This window comes from Melozone crissalis, unplaced genomic scaffold (assembly GCF_028551555.1).
Source record: "Melozone crissalis strain CALT ecotype California unplaced genomic scaffold, PUWL_Pcris_2 ptg000218l_1, whole genome shotgun sequence".
In the NCBI taxonomy this organism is placed as follows: domain Eukaryota; kingdom Metazoa; phylum Chordata; class Aves; order Passeriformes; family Passerellidae; genus Melozone; species Melozone crissalis.
Window position 1 is genome coordinate 1,367,309 of NW_026535981.1, and position 7,692 is coordinate 1,375,000.

The following is a 7,692-nucleotide window of genomic DNA, read 5'->3' on the forward strand; positions in this document are numbered from 1 at the left end:
ATCATTAGACAATAACTCACAAGAAGGGAAGATTCCACATGTATTTCCATTTTGCTTTCTTGCTGCTGCAGGTGGAACTGATAAACCTAGGAGCTATTGATGCTCCCTTCACCTATAGCCCTTCAACTGCAAACGTGGGCTTCTGCTTCAAGTTTGCGCCTGAGGAGGGCATCATTGCACCCGGCGGGACCCAGACTGCTCAGATCTCCTTCAGTGCCACCATAGTGTGGAGGTTTGAGGAAGAACTCCAGTTCAGTGTGGCTGGATCTCCTATGTCTGCACTCCTGACTATCAAGTACGGACGGTCAAAGCCGGGCACGTGCCCGCACATCCTCAGCACAAGAGAAAGGGGTGCCCCATGTGAGCGGTCCCAGCCCCTCCACGGGTGCAGGATCGGTGCTGAAAGCCAGACAACTCTCAGTGGTGGATCACTGGGCTCGTGCGTTAATGAAGAATGCAGCTAGCTGCAAGAATTAATGTGAATTGCAGGACACATTGGTCATCCACACTTTAAACACACTTGCGGCCCCATGTTCCTGCCAGGGCTACGCCCATCTGAGTGTTGCTTGACGATCAGTCGCCGTCCAGCGGCCACCACGGTGGTTCAGCTGGGGTTGCCTCACAGGCCAGTTGACTGTGGTCAGCGGCGGTGGTGATGGTGGCTCACCGGTGCCCAGAGGGAAGGCGGTCAGGGGTTTGGCAAGGGATGCGTTTTCCTCGGCGGCCTCAATTTTTTCCCTGTGACGCAGCAGGCATCATCATCGTCATGGCTGTCATCGTCATTGTTGCCGCGCAGGGCCTTCATCCCCCTATATGCAGACTCAAGGACTGCTCCATAGTTCCCCACTCCCAGAGTGAGCCACTGGGGCAGAGTTTGTCCTTGCAGGGCCCGTACCGCGGTACGGTGGTGGTGGCAGCTGAGGAGAGTAAGAGACAGCGTTGAAAGCACCGCCGTGGGCCGAGAGAAGGGAGAGGACAAGAGGGAGATAAGGCGCAGGCCTCACCCCCAGCCTCCCCCCCACGTGGACGGCTGTCTGCAGGTGGGTACTGCAGGGGTACTGTGCCATTGTGCGTGCGCGTGAGGCGAGAGCGCTGGGGACAGATGTTCCAACCCCCTCCTCCCTTCGCCTGCCCTCCTCCTCTTCTGTCGTGGTCTCGGGGCGCAAATAGTACCATGGCTTTTCTCTCTCTCTCCACCAAGGCCATCACGTGCCGCCTGGTCCCCCATCAGGGCTGTCTCTGCCACACTCCCTTTTCGGTTCTCATCTCCGGGATGGGGCACTCTGTCTCCGCTTCTCTCCCTCTGGCTTTGTTTTCCCCTGGTGCGAGGGCGCCAGTGGGGAGGAAGGTGAGGCTGGTAGGTGGGAGAAGCTGGCTGGCTGTTGGCCTGTTGGCATGCTGCTTCTTTAGGAGCTGCATGGGCCAGGAGGTGCGGCCAAGCTTTGGCCTTGCGACCTCAGATCAGACATGGCAAGCCGCTGAATTTAGCATATAAGTCAGCCAAGGAAAAGAAACTAACAAGGATTCTCTCAGTAATGGCGAGCGAAGCAGGAAAAGCCCAGTGCCGAATCCCTGCCCCGCAGTGGGGTGTGGGACATGTGGCGTACAGAAGTCCCAATCCCTGGCGGCACTCTCGGGGGACCCAAGTCCTTGTGATCGAGGCCGCAGTCCGTGGACGGTGTGAGGCCGGTAGTGGCCCCCGGCACGCTGGGCCCGGGGCTTCTCGGAGTCGGGTTGCTTTGGAGTGCAGCCCAAAGCGGGTGGTAAACTCCATCTAAGGCTAAATACTGGCACGAGACCAATAGCCAACAAGTACCGTAAGGGAAAGTTGAAAAGAACTTTGAAGGGAGAGTTCAAGAGGGCGTGAAACCGTTAAGAGGTAAACGGGTGGGGCCTGCACGGTCCGCCTGGAGGATTCAACCCGGCGAGTTGTGGTCGGCACGGGTTCAGTGGAACCTCGCCTCCGCCTCCCTTCTGTCCCCTGGGCGAACCCTGCCCGTGGAGGCAGGCTGGGGGGTGCAGGCTGGTCCGGGGACTGCCACCCAGCCGGCAGCTGGCGCTGTCCGGGCACATTTCCTCTGCGACGGTGCGCCACGACCAGCTCCAGGTTGACTGGGAAGGCCTCCGGCGGGCAGGTGGTCCGACGGGCAGGTGGTCCAGTGCTGCGCGAGCAGCAGCGGGTATTACAGCCCTCGGGCAGCAGGTCTCGGCCAGTCCCGGGGCCGAGGGAAAGGACTGCCACTGTGCCCTCCTCCCCCCACATCAGTGGCGCCGTGGTGGGGGGCATCATTTCCCCGCCTCTCATGGGGGGGGGGGGGAGTGGCATCCTCGCAGCACGGCGTTTCGCGCAGGGGTGTGGGGGCTGGGCCTGCCAGTCTCCGGCGCTGCTGTCAACTAGGGTGGACTGTCCTCAGTGCACCCTGACCGCGCGGCGCTGCCGGGCCAGGCTCACGGGCCGTGCTGGGGCACCCGGGGTCCGCAGCGATGTCGGCTACCCACTTGACCCATCTTGAAACACGGACCAAGGAGTCTAGCATGTGCGCGAGTCAGGGACCATTGTCGAAAGCCCGCGGCGCAATGAAGGTGAGGGCCGGCCCGCGCCGGCTGAGGTGGGATCCCGGGGCGCGTGTCGCGCCTGGCAGCCCCGGGCGCACCACTGGACCGTCTCGCCTGCCGCCCCCTCGCGGGGCTGGGGAGGTGGAGCGTGAGCGTCCATGCTAGGACCCGAAAGATGGTGAACTATGCCTGGGCAGGACAAAGCCAGAGGAAACTCTGGTTGAGGTCCGTAGCAGTCCTGACATGCAAATCGGTCATCCGACCCGGGTCTAGGGGCAAAAGACTAATCAAGCCATCTAGTAGCTGGTTCCCTCCGAAGTTTCCCTCAGGATAGCTGGCACTCGGCAATGGGCAGTTTTACCCAGTAAAGCGAATGATTAGAGGTCTTGGGGCCGAAACGATCTCAACCTATTCTCAAACCTTCAATGGGTAAGGGAGCCAGTTCGCTGGCGTGGAGCCGCGCCGTGGAATGCAAGTGCTCAGTGGGCCACTTCTGGTAAGCAGAACTGGCGCTGTGGGATGAATCGAACGCCGGGTTAAGGCGCCCGATGCCAACGCTCATCAGAGCCCAGAAAAGGTGTTGGTTGATCTAGACAGCAGGACAGTGGCCATGGAAGTCGGAATCCGCTAAGGAGTGTGTAACAACTCACCTGCCGAATCAACTAGCCCTGAAAATGGATGGCGCTGGAGCATTGGGCCCATACTCGGCCATCGCTGGCAGTGCGAGGCCCGCGGGGGCTAGGCCGCGACGAGTAGGAGGGCCGCTGCGGTGCGCCTCGAAGCCTGGGGCGTGGGCCCAGGTGGAGCTGCTGCAGGTGCAGATCTTAGTGGTAGTAGCAAATATTCAAATGAGAGCTTTGAAGGCTGAAGTGGAGCAGGGTTCCATGTGAACAGCAGTTGAACATGGGTCAGTCGGTCCTAAGCGATAAGGTGAGCGCCATTCCGAAAGGGCGGGCGATGGCCTTTGTTGCCCTCAGCCGATCGAAAGGGAGTCGGGTTCAGATCCCCGAATCCTCCGAGTGGTGGAGATGGGCGCCACGAGGCACCCAGTGCGGTGACGCAACCGATCCCAGAGAAGCTGGTGGGAGCCTCGGGGAGAGTTCTCTTTTCTTTGTGAAGGGCCGGGCGCCTTGGAATGGATTCGTCCCGAGAGAGGGGCCCTCACCTTGGAAAGCGTCGCGATTCCGGCGGCATCGGGTGAGCTCTCGCTGGCCCGTGAAAATCCAGGGGAGAGGGTGTAAGTCTCGTGCCGGGTCGTACCCATATCCACAGCAGGTCTCCAAGGTGAACAGCCTCTGGCATATTGGAACAATGTAGGTAAGGGAAGTCGGCAAGCCGGATCCGTAACTTTGGGATAAGGATTGGCTCTAAGGGCTGGGTTGGTCGGACTGGGGCGCGAAGCGGGGCTGGGTGCGTGCTGCAGCTGGACGAGGTGCCGCGCGCGGGTGAGTGCGCTCCGCGTGGCCCGCCCGGGCGCTGGGGCATGCGCGTGCACGGTGGCGACTCTGGACACACACCGGGTCCTTCCTGTGGATCGCCCCGGCTGTGGCGGGCGCCGCCCGCTCCCCGCTCCACCCGCCCTCCACCTTGCCGCGGCCGGTGCCCCAGTGGCAGCCGTCATCGTTGCGCACCACCGCCCCAGCGGTTCCCGCCAATGGGGTTCCCGCGGTGTGCAGCCAGTGTGCGCGCAGCCGCAGCCGGCGTCGGCTGAGCAGTTTGTGCGGGGGAGGGTCCCCGGGGGAGGGTCCCTGGGCCAGCGCCCCGCCTCAGTCGGTGCCTAGCAGCCGGCTTTGAACTTGTGCGGACCAGGGGAATCCGACTGCTTAATTAAAACAAAGCATTGTGAAGGCCCGAGGCGGGTGTTGACGCAATGTGATTTCTGCCCAGTGCTCTGAATGTCAAAGTGAAGAAATTCAATGAAGGGCGGGTAAACGGCGGGAGTAACTATATTTACTAACTGGGCATAGCCACGGAAGTCGCACCTCCTCGTGGTCCTGCCGGATACCCTCGTGGTAACTGAGTCGACTTCTGCCCCAGTGTGGGAGAGGGCGCATATCAGCCCTCCCTATTGTTGGAGTCACCACCCAACAATAGTTTCACGAATCGCTGAAACAAAAAGGTTGGCACAGTTAGTTCGCTGTTGCACAGAGCCTTGTCCACGGGCTGTTGTTGACACAGTTGGTAGTTTGAGAGAGGGTCAGCTACTATATGCTTCTACCCTCACTTGGACTTGTCACTTTATTGCTTACCGGACTGACAAAATGGCTTTGCGTTATATCTCGACTACCACTCAGACTGACCCATTAGATCTAAGGGTCATTGATGCCAAATTACCATCTATGCCCTCTGTGCCCAGGGAAGAGGGATTCGATCTTGCAAGTTTGGAATTTTTTAACTCCAAAATTGTTAAAGAAGATGGTGTACATCATGTGGATGTTTGGTAGGGTTTGGGGCAACTCCCTGAGCCCTATGAGATCTCCCCTATGGGGATGGCCCAGGATGAGGCTGAGAGTGCAGTGGGAGGTACCGAAGAGCCCAAAACACCTGAGGCTGAGAGCACGATGGGAGGTAGTAAAGAGCCCAAAACACCCGAGGCTCCTCACGGGTCTGAAGGTGATGGTATAACGCCAAGAACACCTGTCGTGTCCATGCCTGACAAACAACCATCTTGTCCTTGTTGTGAGACCTGGTTTACTAGGATGTTGGGGCTGATTGACCATCTCAAAAGGGCACACGGACAGAGAAAGATCATTTTCAGGTGTTCAAAATGTGGTAAGCAAAATCTAAAATGCCACAGTATCTCCTGTCACATCCCGCGCTGCAAGGGGGTGGTGTGTGTGGCTCCCACTGGGGAATGGGTCTGTGAGGTGTGCCAACGTGGGTTCGCTACTAAGATTGGCCTGGGTCTGCACAAGAGAATAAGACATCCTCTTGTGCGAAATGTGGAGCGGATTGCTGCTTCTCATCCCAAAGAGTCATCGGCCTGAGGGGCCCACAAACGGGTATGGACTGGGGAGGAAGAAAGAGGCTCTTCCGGTACAATTGGTGGACGAGTTTGCCAGTAAGTGGAATATCAACCAACTTATAGCGGAGCATATTCCAACTAAAATGGCAAAGCAGATTAGTGATAAAAGGCGTCCCTCCGTGAAAGGTCATGAAGGACTAGTAGGTGCCACTGGAATTGAACATCCTGCCAGGTTTGCTAAGTTGCCCAAGGAGGGACAGTTAAAGCTCCAATTCCAGAAAGTCATCAAAGCGTGATTATCGTTTGGCAAATTGACCATATATCGGGAATATCGGGAAGCCTTCAAGAAAGTTCTTGATGGGCAAGATCCAGGTCGGGTGGTGAAGGATGTTTATAAGGAGTTTCTTGGTATTCTGGGTGTGCCTAGCCAAACTAAATCTATCAAGGGTCAAAAGACGCAGGCCTCCCGTGGCCAAAAAGCATCCAAAACTCCATCAAATTGGACGTGCAAAAGAGCTATTAAGAGGGGATAATTCTTGAGGTTCCAACTGCTGTATGATTTACATAGAAGGCGCCTCATGCGTCATCCTGGACAGCACGGAAGCCTCTCAGTGCCAATTACCATCAAGTGTTCTCCACGATCACTTTAAAAGAAGGTGGGATACATCTGATATATTTGGTGGCCTACTGAATTTCCCTCCATATAAGGAGGCAGCTAACACCACATTCGAGGCCCTAATTACTGGAAAAGAGATTGATAAGAACATGAGAGAGATGTGTAAAACCTCCGCTCCTGGGCCAGATGGGATCACTTTGGGTCAGATTATTGCAAAAGGCAATAATCCTTTTGCAATAATTTCCCCGGTTGACTGAGATCTTCAGCCTCTGGCTTATCACCAGTACTGTTCCAGATGCGCTGCGGGACTGCAGGACAGTCTTGATACCCAAGTCTTCGGATGCAGAGAAGCTTGGTGATAGCAATAACTGGAGGCCTATTACTATTGGTTCAGTGGTGATTAGGCTGTTTTCCAGGATCGCTACTGTGAGGCTGTCCAAAGCATGTCCCATCAACCCCCGGCAACGGGGTTTTATTTGCACATCAGGTTGTGCCGAAAACCTCAAGTTGTTACAGCTTGTGGTGGAACAGCTAAGTGAGAGCATGAACATCTGGGGGTTGTGTTCGTGGACATTGCTAAGGCATTTGACACCATCTGTCATCAGCATGTATTTGAGGGTCTGGTCCAGCAAGGGGTGGATCCACACATGATAGAGTTGGTGAGGGAAATGTATCGGGATGTTAAGACGTGCATTTCCATGGGAAGAGAAAGGACAGACCCCATATACATTCGCTCAGGTGTCAAGCAAGGCGACCCCATGTCACCTTTGCTGCTCAATTTTAGCGATGCACCACCTTCTATATAAACTCGAGAATGAAGGTGAGGTTTTCCATCATGGGGGCTGGAAATTTACGGCCATGGCATTTGCCGATGACTTGGTGCTGCTGAGTGACTCTTGGGAAGGCATGTGTCATAACATCAAAATTTTGGAGGCCTTTTGCAATCTTACTGGCCTCAGTACGCAGGGGGGAATATGTCATGGCTTTTACATCAAGCCGACAAGGGACTCGTATACTATCAATGATTGTCCCACGTGGGTGATTAACGGATCCCTCCCTAACATGATCGACCCAGGGAGCTCAGAAAGGTACGTCAGCACATGGGTTGATCCCTGGACTGGCTTTGCAGATCCTAGACTATCAGAGAAGCTCATGGATTGGCTCCATCGGATTGGTCGTTCACCCTTAAAACCTCTTCAGAAAGTCGATATACTCAGGACCTATACCATCCCGAGACTGATATATCTGGCTGACCATACCAAAGTCAAGGTGGGCCTACTTGAATCCCTTGACCAAGTCATTCGTAACATGGTTAAGGAATGGCTTCATCTTCCCCCAAGTACATGTGATGCGATCTTGTATTCGAGTTTTAAAGATGGCGGTTTAGACCTCATCAAGTTGGCGGCGCTCATTCCAAGCATTCAGGCGCGAAGACTCCATAGATTAGCCCAGTCTTCGGATGAGACTCTTGTGAAGTATCTAAAGGAAGTATATCTGGAACGGTTATTTGAAAAATTGTGGTTGAAAGCGAGGGGGACACAAGAATCCATCCCAT

General features: G+C 55.9%; 2 pseudogenes; both read left to right on the forward strand.

The window, feature by feature from the left end:
- The first annotated feature begins 412 nt into the window (after positions 1–412).
- Positions 413–565, forward strand: LOC128949291 (5.8S ribosomal RNA; annotated as a pseudogene).
- An 886-nt stretch (positions 566–1,451) lies between these two features.
- LOC128949295 (28S ribosomal RNA) overlaps positions 1,452–7,692 on the forward strand; it is an 8,077-nt pseudogene continuing 1,836 nt past the window's right edge.